General features: G+C 45.3%; 1 non-coding gene across 1 annotated transcript; it reads left to right on the top strand.

The window, feature by feature from the left end:
• Positions 1–2,869: 2,869 nt before the first annotated feature.
• Positions 2,870–2,941, top strand: trnac-gca (transfer RNA cysteine (anticodon GCA)). The gene has a single exon. It is a non-coding gene; the product is annotated as a tRNA-Cys (tRNA).
• Positions 2,942–26,195: the final 23,254 nt, after the last annotated feature.

Below are 26,195 nucleotides of genomic sequence, written 5' to 3'. Positions count from 1 at the left end.
AGTTCCTTTGCTGCAGAAGTGATAGAGCGGGATGGACTGAAGTAGGAGAGTAGAGTTAATGGTCAGGGAAAATTCTCGGCTGTCTTCCGTCAGTGCAGATCCTGAATTCGACTAATCCATGTCCCTCTCCTCCGCGGGGTCGTTTAACGCGCTCAAAGGCACGGACAGACGCGCAATGGGTGAAACCGTAAACAAGGAAAGGTATGATCACGTTAATGGGGAAAGATTCTAACCACCCAATGGTCAAGAGTATTTAGACGGCAAGCTTTGTGGAGATATCGCTGTGTATTGCAGGAGCATTACGGTTGTGAGAGTCGGTGTTTTTAACATTCCGCACGTTGAATGTTAATTCCACACTTGTAAAGGACAAGATGGGTAGGTGATCGTTCAGGATACTTTTTTTTTCTTTTGTGCGTTGACGAACCAACGAGAGCGTGCGCGATATTTGATCTGCTATGATGAAATAAATAAGACAGGACAAGCGATAAAAGATTGATTTAACGAACACTTTGTAACTCGTGATCACAATGCCTTCGGTTTCAATATAAATATAGAAAAAAGATCGTTCTAGTCCGTGCGTTGAGATTTTTCTTTGGGGAAGGTCAATTTAGACGGCAATGAAACACATTTATCGATTGTCGATTGGGGCAGGATGTTTTCTGTTAAGTGGGACGCGTTCAGAAATGAAAATCGGAGCGTAGAAAGTTCGTATGTGCCTGTCAAAGATAAAGATAAAGACAACTAGAGTGAATAACCTTGGTTTTCAAGAGTAATGATTTTTGGCACCTCGGTCCCGATGCCGGCGGAGACGGACGAGGTCCCTCACTGTGATTTGACTCCTGTTTTCACTAAAGACACGTAGACCTCTGGGGGAGAGTTTGTGGTGTAGAGGACACTAAATGAGCCTAATCCGGCCGGATTGTTATTTCTTCAAATAATTCCAACAGATTTTTGAGGCCAAGTTTTCCCTTGACGGAACCATGCTGTCTCTGGTCTACATTATCATGTGTCTTCAAGTCCCCTGAGACTTCAGCCTTAATGATTGACTCCAACATCTTCTCATCCGCTGTGGTCAGACTGAGCAGCTTAGATTTTCCCTGTCTTCGGACTCTCCATGCTTGAAGTGTGAAGTGATATTGGCAATTTTCCAGTCCTCCGAAAAAATTCTAGAACCGAGTGGTTGTTGCAAGATCATCACTAATACCCCACCATGTCTTCAGCCAGCGCTTTTTAAACTCTGGGGTGTACAGCATCTGGTCCCTCCAGTCTACCTTCAGACTCTTGAGTTAGTCACTTACCTTCTGTCCCGTTATGGTAACTTCACACACTTCATACCCCTGACACCAGGAACTTCCATCACGCGGCTGGTGTTTTCCAGACTGAAGACTGATGCAAAATATTATTTAGTTCGTCCGGTATTTCAAGGTCCTAAAGTGCTACATCTCCAGCATCGCTGTCAGCGATCCGATGTTCAATCTCGCTACTTTTCTTACTTTATGTATCAGAAGAAAATTTTGGTAACTTTGATAATATTATTAGTCAGCTTACTTTCGTACTCTATCTTTACCTTCATAATGCTTTCCCAGTACTCCAACTTCCAACTAATATTGCTCAATTGTACTTTTTATTACTCAATTGCTCTTTTGCTTTTTATGTTGGTTTTGAAATCTCGTATTAAGACCTTAGGATATACGAAAGAAGTAGGCCATATGGCCTATTCAGTCTGCTTCGCCAGTCAATCATGGGCTGATCCCAAACATCCATCATTCCCACGACCCTGTCTCTTCACCCCTTATCCTTTGAGGCCCTGTCTAATCAAGAACCCATCTATCTCTGACATAAATACACCGAGTGGCCTGGTCTCTCAGCCGCCCGTGGCAACAAATTCCACAGATTTACCACCCTCTGACTAAACAAATTTCTCCTCATCTCAGTTCTAAATAGACGTCCTTCAATCCTGAAGTCGTACCCTCTTGTCCTAGAATCCCCTACAATGGGAAATAACTTCGCCATATCTGATCTGTTCAGACATTTTAACCTTTGAAATGTTTATATGATATCCGGCTCATTCTCCTGAACTCCATGGAATACAACCCCAGAGCTGCCAAATGTTCCTCATACGGTAACCCTTTCATTTCTCGAATCATTAAGGTGAATCTTCACTGAGCCATCTCAAACAGCAGTACACATTTCTAAAATAAGAGTCTCAAATTGCACACAATACTCTAATGTGGTCTCACGAGTGCCTTATAGAGCCTCAACATCACATCCCTGCTCTTATATACTATACATCGAGAAAGTAATGCCAACGGTGCATTCGACTTCCTCAGAAACGTTTCAACTTGGAGGGAAACCTTCAGGGTATCTTGCCCAAGAACCCCCAAGTCCCTCTGATCTCTGTACTTTGAATTCCCACTCCATCCAAATAATTGTATGCATGTTTAGTCTTTTCCTTCAAAATGCATGGCCGTACAATTTCCAACATTGTATTTCATTTTCCACTTCTTTCCCTATTCCCCTAAACTACCTAAGTCGCTCTGCAAGCTCTGTTTCCTCGACACTACCCGCTCCACACTAATGCTGCACCAGTGAATCACCACTGGTAACCGGCACCCAGACCAGTTGCGCAGGAGTTTCCTTTCAGAAAAATATACAGGCTTTGTCCTGTCTTGTCATGTGCCTGCAGGTACTCCGTAATATCATCCCTAACATCGATTCCGACAACTTCCCAACCACTGATAACTGGCTAACAGGCCTTCTTAAATAGTGAAATAACGTTTGCAATTTTTCTGTCATCCGGTACGCCAGAATCTATGGATTCTTGAAAGATTATTGTTAATGCCTCCACAATCTGTAGCATTAAAAATGTGGGGGTATAGCTCAGTGGTAAAGCAACTGACTGCAGATCAAGAGGTCCCTGGTTCAAATCCAGGTGTCCCCTTCAAAAATAAACAAAAGTGACCACAGCGATGATATAGAATGTAATTTCATTTATTGAAGATTAATTGCGCTAATGTGAGGTGCTAAATTTTGCTTGGACTGATCAAAATAGGCCACACATGGTAAGTGGTCCGGCACTGAGGAATGCAGTAGAACAAAGTGATCTAGGAATAATGATGCATAGTTCCCTGAAGGTGGAATCTCATGTGGATAGGTTGGTGAAGAAAGCTTTTTCCATGCTAGCCTGTATAAATTAGAGAATTGAGCATATCGAGAATTGTGATGTAATGTTAAAATTGTACAAGACATTGGTGAGGTCAAATGTGGAGTATTGTGTACAGTTCTGGTCACCGAATTATAGGAAAGATGTCAACAAAATAGAGAGAGTACAAAGGGGATTTACTAGAATGTTAGCTGGGTTTCAGCGCCTAAGTTACCGAGAAAGGTTGAACAAGTTAGGTCTTTATTTGTTGGAGCGTAGAAGGTTGAAGGAGGCCTTGATAGAGGTATTTAAAATTATGAGGGGGATAGATAGAGTTGACGTGGATGGGCTTTTTCCATTGAGAGTAGGGGAGATTCAACCAAGAGGACATGAGGAGAGTTAAGCGGCAAAAGTTTAGGGGTAACACGAGGGGGATCTTCTTTACTCAAAGAGTGGCAACTGTGTAGATCGTGCTTCCAGTAGAAGTGGTAGAGGCAGGTTCGATATTGTCCTTTAAAACATGGATAGGTATATGGACAGGAAAGGAGTGGAGGGTTATTGGCTGAGTGCAGCTCGGTGGGATGAGGTGAGAGTACCCGTTCGGCACTCTCTTGTAATTGTTATATGGTTATTCTCTCCCGCTACTTTCGTCAGAACCTGAGGGTGCATTCCATCAGGTCCAGGAGATATTTCGACCCTCAGAGCAGTTAGCTTCCTGAACACCTTCTCAGTCGTAATTTTTCCTGCACAAACTTCACTTCCCTGGCGCTCCTGAATGTCCGGTATGGTGCAGACGTCTTCCACTATAAACACTGATGCAAAATACGCATCCAATTCCTCTGTCATCTCTGCATCCCTCATTGCAATATCTCCCGCGTCATTTTCTATTAATCCAATATCGACCCTCGAATCTCTTTTACCCTTAACGTACTTAAAACAGATTAGTATCTTCATTGATATTAGTCACCAGCTTCCTCTTGTAATTCATCGTTTCCTTCCAAATGACCTTCTTTGTTTAATTCTGCAGGTTCTTAAAAGCTCCCCATTGTTTTATTTTCCCACTAGCTGTGGTTTCCTTTTCCGCCCCCTCTTTTGCTTTTACTTCGGCTCTGACTTCACTTGTCAGCCACCGTAGTGTCCTTCCTACCTTTGAAAATGTATCATTATTTTTCTTTCCTGCAAATGTCCCTTTCCAGTCAACTTCGGCCAGTTTCCCTCCCATGCCGTTGTAATTTCCTTTATTCCACTGACATACCGACACATTGGATTTTATTTTTCCCTCTCAAATATCAATATGAACTTGATAATAATGTGATCTCTGTTCCCTCAGGGTCCTTTAACCTTCAGCTCTCTGACCAGCTCCGATCATTGCACAACACCCAAACCAGCACAGCCGATCCGATAGTGGGCTGAACAACAAGCTGTTGTAAAAAGCCATCCCTTAAACATTCTGCAAATTCTCTCTCTTGTGGTCCAGTAGTGACGTGCTTTTCCCAATCCGCTTTCATGTTAATATTTCCGATGATTATCATGACATTGCCTTTCTGACGCGCATCTTCTATCTCCTGCTGTAATTGGTAAACCAACAGGCTGTTTGGACGCCTGTATATAACTGCCATTAGGGTCCTTTTACCCTTGCCATTTCTTAACTCAACCCGTGGAGACTCTACACCTTCCCATTCAATCGTATATCCTTGGACGTTCAGCTCCCGATGGCAACCATCCCTTAGCCAAGTTTCAGAGATAGCCACAACGTCATATTTGCCAAACTGCAGCTGAATTTTCAGATCGTCCATTTTATTCCTTATGCTGCGTGCACTCATCCTACTTAACATCGACCTGTTCAGGCATATCAGCCTGTTCTAGTTGTGCCCACATTTGTCAAGGTCTTTCTGAATCGTGAATACTGAGAGAAGGTATTCATTAAGGACTTTTCCTACCTCTCCGATACCAGGCCCATATTTCCTCTGTTATTCCTGATCGGTCCTGTCGTGACACGGCTAATCCTTCAGTTCCCACATACGTGGAAAACGCCTTGAGTATTTAATCACCTTCCTAGCGATATTTTAACCCTTTCTAATCGTAGATTCCTTGCCCTCTAACTGTAGGAACGCGTCGCCCAGCACATTTGTGCCACCGGCTCTCCACACTCACCCGGCCAAGCACTGCCGCTTTCTGAGATCGGTTCTCTGCTGACCAAAACAATCCCGTCAATAAAGGGACAGCGGTTGCACTGAGGAACGTTCTCCTCACCTCTCTCTGTTTCACCTTTCAGTAAAGAGGTCTGGTTCGTTGCCACTGGCGAAATGGATTGCCCACTCATATGAGGACGAGCCCTGGATCGCCCGCCTTGCTTCGTATCAATCACCGCTTTCGGCACGCTCTCCACAAACAACGTGTTCCCATTCCGCTATTCAGTAATCACGGCACTGGCCTGTTCACCCAGCCTGACCTCGGCATCCGGTAACCAACACGTGACGGATCATAACCCACTCTCACAGTAACCACAATGTGGCGAGATTAGGAGCCCAGTTCTCGGACTTCCGTCCACCGTGTTCCTCCACTGACCCAGGGACATCGGCCCGCGTTGATAAGGGAAGCAGCCCTGAGAAAACTGTGCCCGTGTCGGGAACAGACAGATGTGTCCTGCCCCGGGGTCTTTTGCATCCCTGGTGCAAGTGTGAGAACCGGAACACATTATAAACCCCGGGCCATGCAGGTTGACGCGTAGGGTTTTGAGGGATGTTTGTGTCTCCTCGGGGATCTCAACTGGGGAAGATGAAGCCCACTGGTCACTTCTGTCTCACCGCCCGGGTTGTCGGCGCTGGAGCGGTGCACACACTGGGCAGAACGGGCAGCGGGTGTGCGATGTGATCTGCCGCTGTCTCGATGTAACTACAATAATTCTCCTGCGCTCTGTTTATGGGAAAGTGTTACAGTTTTCCGGTGTTCACATTCTCTGGTATCGGTACTGACTGTACACTATCCCGCTGATAGCCGTCCCGCCGTAGTACAACCGTTACTCCATCCAGCTGCATGACTCAATAAAGCTGACGCTGTTTGCATTAAACTGGTCTCCGTCTCTTGACAAAACCTCGCTGTATTCGGTACCGGCGAGCGTTTGGGACTGTTCGTGAAGCCCCACCGGGCGCATAGAGCAGCCTGCTCTCAGCGTAGACAATGCAGTGGCCTGAAACAGCCCATCCCGTTTCCGTCCCAACGCCTAGTCACTCTGAGGCAGCTGCCAGCTGCTGGTGAAGCCGCTTGCGGAGTGGGAGTGTGGGAATGCATAGACACATCGACGCAGATAATGTCACCAGTGGGATTTCTCTCAAGGGCCCGATGGGCTAAATAAACTCCCCTCATGATGATATCACCTGCCGTGGAAGTACTCTGGTCTGAAGCGATGGCTGAGCTGGGCAGAGTTTAGGTGAATATTAGCCGGTTGACAGACAGGGTCTCGCCCATTCCGGGACAGATGGATTTCCCAGGCTCCTCCTTCTCCAGTCCCAGGGCTATAAATCACCACGGGGTCAGTCACCGAACCCGTCTCACTAGGGATGGAGGACGGGGCCGGTGGGTGTGTGGGACTCAGGGACATTAATAGTCACTGTGGAGAGAGGAGCATTCAGTGCGGGACAAGGAGAGGAAGGCTGAGAGTGAGGGCGGGAGGCGGAGAGAAATGACTGCTCGGGGAGAGAAAAGGGTTGGGACCAAAGTAAGGGTGAATGCTCGGAAATGTGATTAGTAAAGATTGTGTGATGAAGGGGTGATAAAGGTGACCATGGAGTGATTGCGGAGTATGGGGGGCGTTTTGAGAGACGGTTAGCGAGCGTCTAGGGAGGAAGTGGCATGTGGTTGTCGGTGGGACGTGGGGGGGATGGAGGTGATGGCGTTCGGAGAGACCGATAGCGAAGCGTCCGGGGAGAACGGCGTGGGGTTGACGATGGGTAGGGGAGGGGAGCTAGAGGTGAATATTGCGGACGGTGACATGTGGCTGAAGGTGGGGAGATCAGAATCAGAACTTTGAATCAGAATCATTGACCGTGGCAATGAGAAGAGGGTATGTTCAGGATTGAATATCCTTAATGATGGATGCCCCGTTTCTAATCATCTATTTTCGAAGATGCCTTCGATGCCGGAGAGGCTGTTTCCCGTGATGCACTCGGCTGAGATGTCTGCAGCTTTTTAAAAAATTATTTTCTGTGGAAGTGATGGAAGTTCGGCCGGGTGATCATTAAAGTTTCAGGGCGGAGTTGCGGATTTGGGAGATAGACCGCCCGTTAGCACAGTGAGGAGCACGGAAGTCAGACATAGACTGTGACCCTCAGTATACCGATATCCCGGCCCGGCCTGTTCTCTCAGAGCTCACAGTAGATCTCAGCAGAGGATGCCGCTCCAAGCAGCCCCAGCATTGTCTGCGACAATGGGTATTCAAACCTCTTCAAAGCTCCTCGTCTGCAGGGCCCCGATGGCATCAGTTCCCCGTTTTGTTTTCAAATATTCATCCGTCTGTAACTTAATTATACCCTCTGGACCGTCCCCCACCCACCACGTCCACTAGTTCAGGCGTCAGAATATTCTCCGGATAAGACAATAATATATAAGAACAGAATTAAGACAATTAACCCAGACAATCTGCTCCAGTTTTTAGTCATGGCTGAATTGTTTTCCCTCTCAGCCCCTGTCTCCTGCCTTTTCCCGAACCGTATCCCTTCAAGCCTTGACTAATGAACGATCTATTAACCTCTGCTTTAAATATATCCAAATAGCTGCCGGCAATAAAATCCACAGTTTCATCATGCTCTGGCAAAATAAATTCCTTTTCGTCTCCTTCCCTCTATTTTGAGGCTGTCGTCTCCCAAGAAGTGGTCCCACTGACCGGTAATCTGAATCCGTGCGTCCTGCAGAAGTCCCTCAGCCACGTATTTACATGGCAAATTATCCTCTTCTCATCCTCTGTACGGTACAGGGAGTTTTCCAGAGGTAACTACCGTTGATGCCTTGTTCTGTCTTTATTTTTCATTTAGCACCCTACAATCTCTCTTCAGGGCCTCCTTACATTGATGATAGTTGTTGACATGAAGCAAGATATCTGACTGCCTGCACTTCCACGCCAATGCCATAGACCCTCGGGAGTAAACTTGACCTTTGCACCTGGGAGGGAACACACCATCCGGGTGTTTCTATGCTCTCACGGAATCTCGACTCTGCTGCTCTGGCGTTTTAATCTCCTTTCCACACCGCAGTCCTCTTCACCACTCTTCCTAAAAGTAAATGAGGTAAATGAGTGTTCACGGAGAGAACGAGTCAAGTAAGCGTGAAAGCTCGGAAACTTGTTCGGTCCATGAGAGGTGGGAGTTTGGAGTTGACTATGGTGGTGATTGGGGTCACAGGCGTTTGAAAAGCCCGATCTGTGGGGGTCCAGGGAAGAGACGGCGTGTGGTTTCCGGTGGAAGGAGGCCTTGGAGCTGACGGTGGTGGTGATCGCTGGTGGTGGGGGGCGTGCGTGTGGCTGACGTTGGGTAGGGGGTGTGGTGGGGATTATGAAGGTGATTATGCGGGTTGGTGTGGTTCGTAGAGATCGGTCAGAGAGGTTCAAGGGAGGGAGTGAAGTGTGGATGACGGTGGGAAGATCAGAATCAGAACCAGGTTTAATATCGCCGGCTCATGTTGGACAATCTGTTGTTTTACGACAGCAAGTTAGTAAAATACATAGTCAGGTCTGAATATAAAATAAGTATTTCTATTAAATATTTAATTCTTATAAAGATGATAAATAGTGAGGTAGCATATATGTGTTCATTGTCCACTCAGAAGATTGATGCTGGAGGGAAATAAACTGAGCCCGAAACTTGGAATGTGGGTCTCCAGGCTCCGTTTACTCCTCCTTGACTGTAGCAACCAAAGTAGAAAATCCTTCATGGTGGATGCCGCCTTTCTGATCATCGCGTTTGGCAGATGCCTTCTGTGCTGGAGATGCTGGTGGCCGTTATGGAGTTGGCTGAGATTTCTGCAGTTGTTATGTCTTCCCCGAGGAAGTGATGGAAATTCGGCGGTGTGATCCTTCAATGTGCAGGGAGGGTTTTTGCGGTTTTGGGAGATTCATTGCTCATCCTGCCCATTAATGCAGTGAGGGACGAGGAGGAGACCGGCAGCTTGTGATTCCCAGTACCCTAATACTGAGTCCCTGCACGGTTCTCCCAAAGATTGCAGTAGATCACAGCAGAGGACACCACTCGATCCCTGAACACTGCCCTGGATAATCAAACCTAATCAACGCTCCTTCTGTATTCCGGGACCCCATTGGCATCAGTTCCCCATCAGTTAAATATTCAGCTGTCTCCACTTTACCTCTTCCCCATAGACCGTTCCGATTACCACCACAGCCACTAGCTCAGGGTTTAGAAGATTCCACAGATAAGACCATAAAATAGAGAAGCAGAACTAAGCCAATTGACCCAGCGTGTCTGTTTCGCCTTTTCATCATGGCTAATTCATGTTCCCTCTCAGCCGCAGTCTCATGTCTTCCCCCGTTTCCCTTCACGTCCTACAATCTATCAAAATCAGACTTAAATATACTCAATTAACTGGCCTCCATTGTTGATTATGACAATGAACTCCACAATTACACCAAGTTCTGGCTAAAATAAAATTCTTCTCCTCTCCATCCCTCTATTCTGCGGCTGTATCCTCCCAAGAAGAGATCTCACTGCCCTATAAATCTGAAACCCTGTCTCCTGCAGTAGTACCTCAGCCACACATTCATCTGCCAAATTATCCTTTTCTTATGCTGTCTGCCGTGTGGCACAGGAAGAACTCCAAAGATGACTACCATGGATGTCCTGTTTTACCGCTTTCATACAAACACATATATAAAACATAGAAACATAGACCTACAGCACAATCCAGACCCTTCGACCCACAAAGTGCTGCCGAACATGCTCCTACCTTAGAAATTACTAGGCTTAAACATAGCCCTCTATTATTCCTAAACTCTATGTACCTATCCAAAAGTCTCTTAAAAGACCCTATTATATCCGCCTCCACCACCGTTGGCGGCAGCCCATTCCAGGCACTCACACACTCTGCATAGAAAAAAACAACTTAACTCTGACATCTCCTCTGTACCTACTCCACAGGACTTTAAATCTTTGTCCTCTTCTGGCAACCTCCAGCCCTGGGGAGAAAAAAAACAAAAGCAAGCCTCTGACTATCCAGACGATCAATGTCTCGAGCAACCCAAATTCATCCAGCAACCTAAAATCTCTCCTCAGTACCTCTTTATCTTTTAAATCGATGTCATTCGTACTGATAGGTGCGAAGACATCTGGCTGCCGACGCTTCCACTTCTGAACGTCATGGACCCGATCTGAGACATCTCTGATCCTGGCACCTGAGAACCAACAGACCATCCGGAAGTCTCTATTGCGCCTGCAGAATCTCCAATCTGCTCCCCGGACGTTTTAATTTCCTCTCAACCCTGTAGTCCCCTACAACACTCTTCGTGCCTGAGCGGCAGCTCTAGATTCAGTGCCAGAAACCCGGCCTCTGCCACCCACGTTCCTCCCTTGTAGGCAGTCATCAACGGTATCCACAGTGTATTATCACAGAGGGGAATGGGCACAGATTACTCTGCTGTAGCTCCCATTCCCTTTCATTCTACTGACAATAACCCAGCTACCTCCTTCCTACAATCTAGAGACGCCTACATCCCTGTAGCTCCTACCTATCACCATTCTCTTGTGAGCCAAAATTCATCGAGCTACAGCGCAAGTTGTTTAATGTGTTTTCAGGGAAGCTACAGCTGGTTGCTTTTGATGGTAATGTGGTTATCTGGGAGACCACATCTAACGCACCGAACAAAACACTGCCACCGGAGACATTCTCTCCGCACTATTGTGCTTACATGGACGAGGAATGAAGAATTATGAAGAAAAATAGAAACACACCTGATAATTAGCTCACCTAATTGCAGAATAGGGAGCAAGAAGACAGCCGAATTGTAAATCTTTATGTAATTCATTTCTGACGTTTCATGAACTTCAACACAGGATTCCACGGGTACCTCTCCGCATTCCTTAGTTCCTCCTGGAATTTGCTCTGGGTCAGGACGTAAATGCATGTATTAGAACAGGAACTGAGAATCTGCAGCATTCTGGATGTCGTTTCTGTGATGTAAGACGGATCAGTAACAGAATAAGCAAAACTCTTTGAAATCGTTTGATAGATATAACATATCACTTGTGTTACCCACAACAATATGAAGCTACCGGTAATGCTGAAGAGCAAAACGACGGAATTTCGTCCGTTCTCCATCTCCCGGTCCTTCTCATTCTCTGCACTCTTTTGTCCCCGGAGCCCCCTACGGGCTCGACTGGCCACTAGAATTCGTCTGACAGTCAAAATGTTGAACAACTAAATCAGAAAGAATGGGACATACGGTGTAAGCATGCGATGAAATATCGCAAATGCAGCCCATGAGAGAGGGTTTTTGTAGCTCGGTGTAAGAAAACAATTCCAGGGAACACTATTAATTATTCCCTTATGCTCTGATGCAAAGCCCCAGGCGACATTCTACAAACAGGCCAGCACACTCACTGTCCCGATGACCACAGCCGCCGTTCTCTCGGTGCAATATTTTGTTTTCAGCTTCTCACAGCAAATAGCCACAAATCGATCGATGGTGAAAGCGACAGTCAGCCAGACCGAGGTCGCAGTGCTCGCAAAAATCAACCCGAAACGGAGGTTACACACAGGAGTTATGATCAGGAATGATTGGGGAAAATAAAACGATGCCGTCTACCTCAGCAACGGATCCGAGATAACGACCAGGATATCGGCCACTGCCATTTCCATCAGGTAGCGAGTGACACATTTGGAGAGACCGCACCTTCCCCGATACAGGCTTGCAATCGTCATTAAGTTCGCTGGAACAGAGGCAGAGAAAAGCGAGAACAGAAAATACAGAGCAGAAACTAATTCAGCAGTTTGAGGGGATCCTGCAATATTTCCAGTTCATTGTCGCATTTAGTGAAAGAGTCAAGAGAGGGCGCATGTCATCCAGAGACTGAAGAGGATTTTGCACTGTAACATGAAGTCAAAATGATGCCTATACTAATTCCGAAATCTGATGTGGCAGAGGAAAACTAAAGCCCGGTTATCACCTTCCTTAGAGTCTTTTTTTTACCGCTGCCTTCGGGTCACGTTGGATGAAATTAGTAAATCCGGACGCTGATGGCGGGATTCATACACTCCCATGGCGCCCCCTGTCAGCGGCAGAACAGCCGGCGTGCGGAACAATGGCGAGAAATGTTCCAGCCAGAACAGAATATGTGGAAAAACATTTAAATTGTCTCTTCTCAGAAAAACATACACACACACACACACACACACACACACACACACACACACACACACACACACACACACACACACACACACACACAAGCAAGCAGAGAAAGGAAAGAGAAAACAAGGTCAGGTGACAACGGTCAAATGACGATGTTACTGTTGCACAAACTGAAGAAAATCTGCAGAAATGGGAGGTCCAAAGCAACACTAAGTGAGAACAGGAGCATCTCTGCTGAGAATTGTGTGCGTGATGTTGCTGATGTAAAATAATTTTGTGAGCATGTCAAAGCTGCCTGAGGTCAGACGAAAGTTGCGAAGAAATATTTCAGGCTGCCAAGTAATGGGCAGTCTGGTTAAATAATTCATCCTCTACCTGTCTGTCTCTGCTACAGGGTGAGAACGTAAGGTTCATACACTTTTACAAATTTCGTCCATAAATCTGGCACTGAATCATCATTTGTGATTATCTTCATCTTTTCTTCAATTTACATTTTCGACAATTATATTAATCAATGCACCCATGCACACACCCCAAACATGTTATCCCCAAGTCCGTGAGCACCCCATATCCACGTTTTTGTGGGTGTATCTGGGTGTTCAGGCGGGTTGGTTGAGATCTTGGTATTTCTACGGATGTGGTGCTGTCCTCATGGATTTTGAGATGCTTGGGTTTTTTTTTTTACTGTCAAGGCAGCCATCTCGTGTTTGAAACCATCCTGTGCCTGGATCATCCAATGTGTGGGTTGAGGTGTACATGCATTTTGGGGTGCGCTCTTATTTAGAGATCTGCGAAGATTTTGCGCCTCACGCGGATTTTCGTGATCTGTGCATATTTAGGTGTGTACTGTTCAGTATGAGGGTAAACAGGGCTTTGTGGTGAGAAGCAAATTTCAGTGTGTCTGCCGATCTGTAAACAATTTTGGGCATTTGTCAGGATTTTTTAATGTCGACTCAGACATTTTCTGAACTGGTTGAAATGATTCCTGCTCTGAAACAATCCATTATGCGTTTGGAAGTGTCAGAGTGTTTGAGGTGCGCACTGATTTAGGGATTGCGCCGATTTATGGGGATGTTTTCGGAATTCTGAGATCTCACAGAGTTTTGGTGTCTGCGGATTTGGAGTTCTGACTTGTCTAAATTTTGCATCATTTACAGATACTTTCATAATAGATATACATTTAATGTTCAACAGTATTCTTGTTACTTTCTTGTGGCAGCAGCAATTTGGTGATCTGTTTGAAGTGATCCTTGCTCAGTGAAAATCGAATGTGCATGTACGCATATCAACGGGCTTGTGGTCAGACTGAAATTGGGATTGCGCCGGTACAGGGGTGCAGGGTTGAATATGTGGCTCCACGCAGATTTGCTGTACAACCATACTTTTGTGTAGTGGTTGATCTCCAAATGAATTTTGAGGTATATGTGAATTTTTAATGTCGAGGCAAGCAGTTTCTGAATTCTTTAAAATGATTCCTACTCTGAGATTACGCATTGGGGCGTGTCAGAGTGATTAGGGTGCGCGCCGATTTGGGAATAGAGCAGACTTGCGAAGACTTGCAAATTTGCGAAGCACAATAATTTGCGAAGCCATCATGTGAACTACACGAAATGATTATTTTCTGGGATTATGTAAAACGCATTTGAGGTTCCCGGCGGGTTTGATGCACACGTGGATTTTAGGTGTGCTCTTTCTTGAGGATGTGTGTGTATTTGGGGTGCACATGGGTTTGAGATGCGAACTTAATTGGATGTTGCTCAGACTTAAGGGGTTCTTCTCCGATAAAGAGATGCAAACCGATTGGGGGTTTGTGCATCTACACTCCATCCGCCGAACAGACGGTATCTCCAAGTAGTCACACATTTTAATTCCACTTCCCATTCCCATTGCGATATGTCCATTTATGAGGTCCACCACTGTCACGATAAGATCACACTTAGAAAATAGACAATAGACAATAGGTGCAGAAGTAGACCCTTCGGCCCTTCGAGCCTGCAGCACCATTTTGAGATCATGGCTGATCAATTACTATCAATACCCGGTTCCTGCCTTGTCCCCATATCCCTTGATTCCCCTATCCATAAAATACCTATCTAACTCCTTCTTGAAAGCATCCAGAGAATTGGCCTCCACTACCTTCCGAGGCTGTGCATTCCAGACCCCCACAACTCTCTGGGAGAAGAAGTTTTTCCTTCAGTCAGTCCTAAATGACCTACCCCTTATTCTCAAACCATGCCATCTGTTACTGGACTCTCCCAGCATCTGGAACATATTCCCTGCCTCTATCTTGTCCAATCCCTTAATAATCTTATATGTTTCAATCAGATACCCTCTCAATCTCCTTAATTCCAGCGTGTACAAGCCCAGTCTCTCTAACCTCTCTGCGTAAGACAGTCTAGACATCGCAGGAATTAACCTCGTGAATCTACGCTGCACTTCCTCTACAGCCAGGATGTCCTTCCTTAACCCTGGAGACCAAAACTGTACACAATACTCCAGGTGTGGTCTCACCAGGGCTCTGTACAAATGCAAGAGGATTTCCTTGCTCTTGTACTCAATTCCCTTTGTAATAAAGGCCAACATTCCATTAGCCTTCTTCGCTGCCTGCTGCACTTGCTCATTCACCTTCAGTGACTGATGAACAACGACTCCGAGATCTCTTTGTATTTCTCCCTTACCCAACTCTACACCGTTCAGATAATAATCTGCCTTTCTGTTCTTACTCCCAAAGTGGATAACCTCACACTTATTCACATTAACCGCCATCTGCCAAGTATCTACCCACTCATCCAGCCTATCCAAGTCACCCTGAATTCTCCTAACATCCTCATCACATGTCACACTGCCACCCAGCTTAGTATCATCAGCAAATTTGCTGATGTTATTTTCTCTGCCTTCATCCAAATCGTTAACGTAAATGGTAAACAGCTGTGGTCCCAATACCGAGCCCTGTGGCACCCCACTAGTCACCACCTGCCATTCCGAGAAACACCCATTCACCGCTACCCTTTGCTTTCTATCTGCCAACCAGTTTTCTATCCATGTCAATGCCTTCGCCCCCGATGCCCTGAGCTTTGATTTTACCCACCAATCTTCTATGTGGGACCTTATCAAATGCCTTCTGAAAATCCAGTTACACTACATCCACTGGATCTCCCGCGTCTAACTTCCTGGTTACATCCTCGATAAACTCCAACAGATTAGTCAAGCATGATTTACCCTTGGTAAATCCTTGCTGGCTCGGCCCAATCCTATCACTGCTATCTAGATATGCCACTATTTCATCCTTAATAATGGACTCTAGCATCTTTCCCACCACCGATGTCAGGCTGAAAGATCGATAGTTCTCTGCTTTCTCCCTCCCTCCTTTCTTAAAAAGTGGGATAACATTAGCCATCCTCCAATCCTCAGGCACTAATCCTGAATCTAAGGAACATAGGAAAATGATTACCAATGCATCCGCAATTTCCAGGGCCACCTCCTTTAGTACCCTAGGGTGCAGACCATCTGGACCTGGGGATTTGTCAGCCTTCAGTCCCATCAGTCTTCTCATCACCATTTCCTTCCGAATGTCAATCTGTTTCATTTCCTCTGTTACCCTATGTCCTTGGCCCAACCAGACATCTGGGAGATTGCTTGTGTCTTCCTTAGTGAAAACAGATCTAAAGTACTCATTAAATTCTTCTGCCATTTCTCTGTTTCCCATAACAATTTCACCCAATTCATTCTTCAAGGGCCCAACATTGTTCATAACTATCTTCTTTCTCTTCACATACCTAAAAAAGTTTTTGCTATCTTCCTTTATATTCCTGGCTAGCTTGCGTTCGTACTCCATTTTTTCTCCCCGTATTGTCTTTTTAGTTAAGTTCTGTTGTTCCTTAAAAACTTCCCAATCATCTGTACTCCCACTCAGCTTCGCTCTGTCATATTTACTTTTTTTTAATGCTATGCAATCTCCGACTTCATTTGTTAGCCACTGTGGCCCCTTTCCCCCCTTTGAATCCTTCCTTCTCTGGGGGATGAACTGATTTTGCACCTTGTGCATTATTCCCAAGAATGCCTGCCATTGCTATTCCACTATCTTTTCTGCTAGGCTATCCGTCCAGTCAACTTTGGCCAGCTCCTCGTCATGGCTCCATAGTTTCCCCTGTTCATCTGCAACACTGACACCTCCGACCTGCCCTTATCCTTCTCAAATTGCAGATAAAAGCTTATCATATTATGATCACTACCTCCTAATGGCTCCTTTACTGCAAGATCGCTTATCAAATCCTGTTCATTATATAACACTAAATCCGGTATAGTCTTGTCCCTGGTCGGCTCTCGTACAAGCTGTTCCAAGAATTCATCCCGTAGGCACTCTACAAACTCCCTATCCTGTGGTCCAGCACCAACCAGATTCTCCCAGTTCACCTGCATGTTGATATCCCCCATGACTATTGCGACATTACCTTTGCCACATGCCAATGTTAACTCCCTATTCAACTTGCACCCAATATCCATGCTACTGTTTGGTGGCCTGTAGACAACACCCATTTGGGTCCTTTTGCCCTCATTGTTCCTCAGTTCTATCCACACAGACTCTACTTCTCCTAACCCTATGTCCCCCCCCCCCCTTGCAAAGGGCTGAATCTCATTCCTCACCAACAGGGCCACCCCACCCCCTCTGCCCACATTTCTGTCCCTACGATAGCACTTATACCCTTGTACATTCATTTCCCAGGTCTGATCTCCCTGCAGCCATGTCTCCGTTATCCCAACAACATCATAGTTACCAATTCGCACCTGGGCTTCAAGCTCATCCGCCTTATTTCTGACACTTCGTGCATTCAGATATAGAATTTCTAACCCATTTCTCCTCTCTCTGTTTGAATCGCTGCCTATTGTGCTTAACCCAGCTCCCCGAACTCCCATCGGGCTATACGCCCCTAAAATTTTGTTGTCCTTCCTAAATTTACTTATTATTTCAACACATTTAACTCCATGTTTCGTCAGACCATCTCTCTGTACATGAGTCCTCCTTATCACTTGTTCCGCCCCTCCTTCCTCAACTACACACTTAATATTCCGGAACTGTGTAGTCCTCACCTGTCCCTTATTCTTCCTCTCGCTATCTTCTCTCACATTCTGGATCCCCGCCCCCTGCAAATTTAGTTTAAACCCCCCCAAGAAGCACTAGCAAACTTCCCTGCAAGAATGTTAGTACCGCTCCAGTTCAGGTGTAAACCGTCCCTTCGTAACTGATCCCACCTTCCCTGGAACAAAGCCCAATTATCTACAAACCAGAAGCCCTCCCTCCTGCACCATCCTCTCAGCCACATATTAATCTTTATAATCCTTCTGTTGCTTGCCTCACTCGCACGTGGCACAGGTAGCAATCCTGAGATTGTTACCCTGGAAGTCCCGCTCTTCTGCTTCGCACCTAACTCCCTGAACTCCCTTACGGAGGACCCTCTCACTCATCCTACCGACGTCAGTGGTCCCTACATGAACCACAACATCTGGATTCTTGCCCTCCCTCCCGAGAATAACCTGCACCCGATCTGAGATGTCCCGGACCCCGGCACGATGGAAGCAACATACCATCCGAGACTCCCGATATTCCCCACAAAATCTCCTATCCGCCCCCCTGACAATAGAATCCCCTATCAATACCGCTCTCTTCTCTTCCCTCCTCCCCTTCCTAGTCAAGGTTCCAACTTCAGTGCCAGAGACAGGACCATTGCAGCTTGTTCCTGGTAGGTCATCCCCACAAACTGTATCCAAAACGGTATACATATTTTTGATGGGAACAACAGCTTATAATCCGTTTGGTTAGCTTTCAAACTGATGTCATGAACATTGCCTTCTCAAACCTCTCCTTCACCATTTTCCATCCCTTTGTCCCTCTCACTTAATATCTCCTTGCCCGCCATAGCCTCCCTATGGTCCTGCACCCCTTACCCTATTTTTTCTTTCTTCCATTGCCTTCTGTCTCTTTCTGTAATCAACTTCCTAGCACTTTGCTTCATCCATCCACCTCCAAGTTTCACCTGTCGTCTGGCGTTTCTCTTTCCCCTCACATCAACTTTCAAATCTACTCCTCTGCTTTTTTTCCCCTCCAGTCCTGCTGAAGGGCTTCGCCCCGAAACGTCGACTGCGTTTTTTTCCATAGATGCTGCCTGGCCTGATAAGTTTTTCCAGCATTTGGACTAATCACACCCCCCCCCCCCGTTTTGTTAGGTATTCAGTTATATGGGGCAGTAATGCACAGCATACAAGACTGCATATACCTTTCGTCCAGCTAATCTCACTCAGCCGACTCAAGGAGTTGGGTAAATCTCCAGTTGAATTCTATGCACAGGGGAGGAAGTTACAACATGGGTGTCTTAGGAATGCATTCCTGTGAATGACCGGGACACGCTGTTCCATTATCACACTGGTCAGTGTTAAGGCTCCAGAGACAACAACATTATCATCATGGTCAACGATGGTCAAATACATGTGCACCCTCATACTCAGCAGCAGTATGCACGTATCTCGAAAATGAGTGTGAGTCCCAAAATCTGCGCACTTCCCCAAGTAAGGACTCACATTCGATGACCCAGACGAAGAATAATTTCAAACACAAAATGGCTGCCTTGACACTAAAAGCCCCACGCATCGTCAAGGCCGTGAGCACATCACCAAATCCGCCAACACACAAATCAACTCAAATCCTTATGAACTCCCAGATACACCCACAAAAACGTGGCAGCTCCATATTCCATATACCATCCCCAAATACGAGCGCATCCCCATATTCAAGAACAAACCCCAAAATCCGTGTTTATCCATGTGCACCCCGAGACCCTGTGCAACCTATTTTCGCTGACACGCAATATCCAATACCCAATGCAGCGCGCGCCCTAAACCCGCTGACACCCTCACATGCCCATGAGATTTTTCCGAGCAAGATACATTCGAAACAGTTGAGAAATTGGCAGCCTCGACGTTAACAATCCGCAATCAACACATTCGTGTGCAAATCCTGATCGGCCAACACACCCAAATCTATGTGTATCTCCAAATACGTGTGCACGGCCATGTTTGAGACTAAATTTCGAGTGATGTCTAAGTTTCTTCCTTAAATCTCACCGGCGGTTCTTTTTTCGCATTCCCTTCAAACTTGCAGCAATTTCTAAAAGCACAGCGTATTACCTTTAAATGTAAATTTAAAATATGTTACAGCATTGTTTAAGAATTAGACCAATAGTCTGTAAAGTTGCCCAGCGCTGCGGATTATCGGAACTTACTTTAGCAGAGGCTTTGCATCGATAAATCAAAACTGCCCGCCATGAATCCACAAAACATGTGCATATCACCAAATCAGTGCGCACTCCAAACACACTGACTCCCCAAATACATAATAGATAATTCCAAAGCAGAATTCATGTCCAACATTTCAGAAAATGGCTGTTTCAACATTTAAAATTCGCACCACCAGAAAATATGATTGCAACTGTTGAATGGTAAACAAACAGCCCCCGGAATATACGAACATCACAACATCTAATTACGTCCCCGTAATTAAGTACAGACCCCTAAATTGGCGCGTATCCCCAAATCCTTGTGCATATTTGCAGCCAAACCCTAAATCTACGCACACCCAAAATCAGTGCTCACCCTATATATTTGAGGACTCAACTTTAAATCCGTGCGCATTCCCAAATCCATGTTCACACCGTAGCAGTGTGCACCCCTTATTCTCCGACACTGCCCAATATCTGCACGACCCAATTCAGTGCGCACCCCAAAACCGCTAACAACCTGACATGTAGTTTAGAATCCTTTCAAGAATTCATAAAATGGATGCCTCGACATTAAACTCCTCACACAGCCCGAAATTCATGTGCAACTTCAGATCCGCCAACACGCCCAAATCTTTATCTCACCCCAAATTTGTGTTAATATGTACACAATCCCATATCCATGTACACCTCAAATATGTGCACTACATCAACCAGGAGCGCACTCTAAAATTCATGCGAATATCATACCGGCGGAGAAACACACTTGCACATTAGGTTATCCCAGAGGAAGTATCACGTGATCTAAATGAAACAACTTCGAGATTCGGCACACCTCCAAACGGCAGACATCCCAAATATGTAAGAAATCCGTGTGCACTTCCAGATGCAAAAGAATCCCCACAACATCAAAACCGTGGACACACACCAGCTAATTAGATTATCTCAAAAGAATAATTTCAGACATTCACAATTTGACAAAATCTGTGGACAACGAGCCCCACAAATGAATGTGGGGGTTTAAGCGTGTTTGGGCTTCGCGTGGATTTGGTGATACGCACCAATTTGACGATGCACATGGATTTGGTGATGTTCACTGATTTGGGTTGCCTTTTCGATCATGACTCATAGATTTGGGTGAGTTAGCGGATCAAGAATTGCGTGCGGATTATGAATGTTGAGGCTGCCATTTTCTCAATTGTTTTTAATGATTGTTACTCCGTGAAAATCTGATGTACAAGTGGCGGAGTCCGCGGGTTTCGGGTGCGCACTGAATTGGCGATTGCACAATTTTATTTTTTGTCATCGAATATGGGTTGCACACGGTCTTGTGGTTCGTGCTTATCTGGGGTTGTGCATGGATTTAGGAGAGTTCTCTAATAAAGGGTTGCAAACTGATTTAGGGGAGTGCTTCGATACAAGGGTGCGCACCTTTTTAGAGATAGCAAATTTAGGGTAGTTAGCGAATATGTGAGTCTCCACGTTTTTGTGAGTGCATATCGATTTGGTGACTTCCGTAGGGACTCTGGGATTTTACTGTTAAGACAGCCGTTTTTTGTTTGCAATGTCCGTCTGGGTCTTCTAAAATGCCTGTGGGGTGCTCTCGTATTTGAGGATGTGAGCAGATTTGGGGGTGCGGACGGATTTTAGTGATCAGTGTCCAGTTTGGTGTGTAGTCTTGAATATGGGGCTGCACACGGATTTGGATTGACACGCAGATTTGGGTGTGTCGCCGATCTGCAAAAGGATTTTGGCGCACATATGGCTTTCTAACCTCGAGACGGTCATTTTCTGAATTGATTGAAATGTTGCTTGTCTGGGATAATCCATTATGCATCTCGGGTGTCAGCGGGTTTGGGGTGCGCATCGATTTTGGGTTTGCGCAGATTTAGGGCTGCTTCGGCAAATATGGGTGGCAACTGATTTGCGATGCGAACAGATTTACTGAAAACAGCGGATTTGGGGGTACATACAGATTTGGTCTCTTTAGGAGAGTTTCGGCGAGTACGTGTGCACAGTGATGGGTGGATTCGGAACCACATACGTATTTGATGGTGCTTTCTGATTGGGAGGTTGCACAAGCTTAGGAATGTATCAACCAATATGGGTGCACAGGACGTCAGTATGGATTTGGGGTGCCTGACGATTGGGGATGAGATCTGGTTTAAATGTGTGTCGGCGCATATAGGTGCACATGAATTTGTTGGTGTCGGTCGATTTGGGGTTGTGGTGAATCTCAAAGTCATTTCATTTATAGTTTCTTTAATAATAGCTACACTATGTTCTCGCGATTTTTTTAAGGTGAATGCTGTCACTCTAAAGTGACTCTTCCTTTGGGAAAAACAAATGTGTATACGTGGGTGTCAGCAGGTTTGGTGGTGTACACGATCTTAGATGCTCCCGGATTTGGGAGTGTCTTTGGATTTAGGGTCCTGACAAATCTCGCGGTTGTTTCATTGATAGGTTCTTTATTAATAAATACACTTTCAGTTTTCTACTCTGCTCTTGCTGTGACTTTTAAGTTCGAGGTTGTTACTTTGTGAACTATTTAAAATTATTTCTCCTCTCTGATAACCTAATCTGAAAGTGGGAAGTGTTGACGGGTTCGGAGTGCACACCCATTTTGGTGGGCATACGGATTTGGGAGTGCACGTGGATTTTTGGATGTCGCAGGAATTGGGTATAATGCCAAAATTCAAATTGTTTCTTTTACAGATACGCGGATACACATTGGACTTTAACGTTGAGTTTTGTTCTTGCTGCTTTTAATGTGAATTAAGCTCTCTTGTGAAGTGTTTGTAATGATTCTTGCTCTAGGATAAATCATTGCACATGTAGGGGCGGACTCGGATTTGAGGGTTCTGAGAGATTTTAACAAGTGCGCGGCGAGTTTGGGTACACACGGATTTGGGTGGCGGTGGATTGGGGGGCGTGACGAATCACAAGGTTGTTTCACTTATAGATACTTTAATAATAGAACTTGGAACTTTGTTCTAGATTTTTGAACGTGCAGCTGTTTTGTGAACTGTTTGACCTGACTCGTGATTTCGGATAATCCAGCGTGCATGTCGGTTTGTCGTCAGGATTGGGGTGCATATGGATTTAGGGTGAGCTTTTATTAGGTCATGCGCACAGATTTATGGTTGAATATTGATTTGGGAATGTGCGCAGATTTAGGAGTCTGTTGTCTAATATGGAGCTGCACAGGTTACATCCAGATTTGTGTGTGTCAAACGATCTGGAGTTGCAGATGCATTTCGGGATGCGTGCTGATTTTAATGTCGAAACAGTCATTTTCTGATCGATTTGAAATTATTCCTGCTCTGAGATAATCTATTATGCATGCTGGGGAGTCAGCGCGTATGGAATGAGCACTGATTTTTGGGATTACGAAGATTTAGGGAGGTGTCGGCAAATATGCCCTCACACACCAGTCTGGGGATGTGAACAGATTTAGTGATGTGTCCGACAATATAGAGGTGCACACTTATTCGTAACGCTCATTGATCTAGGAGTGTGCAGGCCAGTATGTGGATGTTTACAGATTTCAGCAAATATGTCCTCACACACTAATCTGAGGATGCGAACAGATTTAGTGATTCGGAATTATTAGATATCTGAAGGTTGTTTCATTCATAGATAATGTCAGAATCAATGCACCTTGAACTTTCAGCATTATTTTTGTAATTTTATGCTGGAGGCAGGCATTTTGTGAACTGTTCGAAATTATTCTTGCCCTGTGATACTGTACGGTGCATGTACGGGTGTCAGCGGGTTTGCGATGCCCATTGAATTGAAGATTAGACAGAGTTAAGGCAAAATAGTCAAATATGTAGTGCACACAGTTTTGGCACTGCGCCTGGATTTGGGCATGCGTCAGATTTAGGGGTGTGCTCTGGAACATGGGGTGTACCCGGATTAGTAGATGAGCACGGATTCAGGTGTCTCGGCGGATTTAGGATAGCACATCATTTTTGTGTGCGTGCGCATTTGCGGTGTATTTGGGGATGTGACGAATATCACGATTCTGTCACTTGTACACTGGTGGATCTACGGATTTGGAGGTATGACCAATTTCGAGGCTGTTGCCTTGTAGCAGCAATATTGTGCGCTCTCTGAAATGATCCTTTTTCAGGGATAATCCAATCTGCATTGGAATGTGTCAGAGAGTTTGGGGAGAACGAATTTGTGATTGCATGTGGATTAGGGGGAGCACACGAATTGAACTGTCTGTGGATTTTTGTTTGCAACTCATGTGGGGGTTGCTTACGGATGTGTTGCTGCGCACAGACTTGGGGAAAGGACTTGAACTTCGTGCACATTGATTGGGGGATGCACAAAGAGTTAGGAATTTGTCCGCCAACGTGGGTAGCACCATAATTTGGAGAAGCACAAAGATTTAAGGATAGGTATGCCAAACAAATGTGCACATATTTCATGTTTTTCTTTAATATTTTGGTGCACGTGGATCGGGGATGCGCACAGATTTGTGCGCCTCAGCTGGTTTAGGGGTGCACACGGATTTCGTGGTGTCCGTCTATCCTATGAGCTTACATAGGAATTATGGAACGGTTTTCTTAGATCCCTCTGCTCTCCCGCATTCCTCAATTCCCCACCGTCTATTGTATAAGTCGACCCAGGTAGGTCCGGCCAAAGTGCAACGGCTCTTGATCCCATCTGGATGGAATGTCACATTAGATTCCAACTTCAAATTGTTCGGCCCGTTTTTCCTGCTGTTTCACTGACGCTGAAAGTTTTCATAAACTACTTTGCTGTCCACTCACGCTCTGAACCTAGGTGTCATCTGCAAATCCATTTTATCATATTACAATTGACTTATATATCCTTTTCCTTAGAATGATTTTCAATAAGTTTTGGGGTGCACACAGATCTGGGGATGACGCTGGATTTGAGGTGCGTACTAATTTGATTTGCGGGCAGTTTGCAGATTCTGCGGGTGTATGCATATTTTGTCATTTCGTGAAATGGTTTTGGGCTAATCTGGTTTTCAAGTCGATGTGTCCACCGCTTTCAAACTGTACATAGTCATAAGGGTACACATGGATTACGAGGTGAGCACGGTTTTGGCGTATCTGCGGATTTGAAGGTGTGGGAATCCCAAAGTTCTTCCATTTATAGGCACACATACACACACACACACACGCACACATACGTGGATTGGGGTGCGCTCTTATTTGACGATGCGCGTATATTTTGGGGTACACACGAATTTGGGAATGCATACAGATTTTTACATATTTTTTACTGAGTTAAGTATTGTATGTAATTAGTTTTGCTACAACAAGTGTATGGGACATTGGAAAAAAAGTTGAATTTCCCCATGGGGATGAATAAAGTATCTATCTATCTATCTATTTAGTTGTACGTTGTCGAATATGGGGATGCACATGGATGTCGAGTTACTCACAGATTCGGTTGTGACAGAGGTTTTGAAGTTGATCACGAATTTTTGGCTGCGTGCCGATTTTAAAGTCCAACAGTTCTGAACTGTTTGAAATGATTACTGCTCTGGGAATATCTGGTGTGAATGTGAAAGGTGTTGGCGGGTTTGGGGTGCACACTGAATTAGACATTGCGCATATTTAAGGTTGCCTACTCGAATATGTGGATGCAAATCTATCTTTCGATTGAGCAGATTTAGGGGTGTGTTCTCGAGTATGGGACGCACACGGAAAAGGTGTTGTGCGTAGATTTAGGCTGCCTTTTCGGATATAGGGGAGCACACGGATTTGGGATTAACTGTTTAAAATGTTTCTTAATCTGAGATAATCTAATGTGCATATGCTGTTGTCAGCGGGTTGAGTGCACATGGAATTTGGGGCTGCGCTCTTAGTTAGTGACGTAAGCAGATTTGGAGGTGCCAACGGATTTGGTGATGTGTCTGGATTCAGCGGTGCATCGTCTAATACAGGGGTGCACACTTATTTGGGGATGCATATATATTTAGGGGTGTATAAGTCAATACGGGGTTGTTTACCGATCTCGGGCTTCTCACAGTTTTGTAATTTTTTATCGATTTGGATTTGCGACGCATCTCAAGGTTGTTTCATTTATAAATACTTTAAAAATAAATGAACTTTGAACTTTCAACAGTAATCTTGTTATTTTATGCTGCAACCTGCTATTTTGTGAACCGTTTGAAATAATACGCTCCACGTATGGTACGCCTGGATTTGCGGATGCACACACATTCTGGGCTGCGTGCGGAATTTTAATGTTAAAGCCCATATCCTTACCCAGTTATGTTCCGGCTGGACTTAAGCTGCTGGAGAGAGTGCGGAAAGTACAGATGCTGTTTTCTCCCGGTAGGGATCAGTTTATAGTGCCAAGTGCTCCTGTCACGTTTTGTCACCCTGCAACCGGATGCTTCAATCTCTTTGAATTATGGAGGACAGCATGTGTATAAATGTCT

Source organism: Hemitrygon akajei, unplaced genomic scaffold, assembly GCF_048418815.1.
Source record: "Hemitrygon akajei unplaced genomic scaffold, sHemAka1.3 Scf000062, whole genome shotgun sequence".
In the NCBI taxonomy this organism is placed as follows: domain Eukaryota; kingdom Metazoa; phylum Chordata; class Chondrichthyes; order Myliobatiformes; family Dasyatidae; genus Hemitrygon; species Hemitrygon akajei.
Note: the sequence above shows the minus strand (reverse complement) of the source record. Positions and strands in the feature narration are given on the sequence as shown.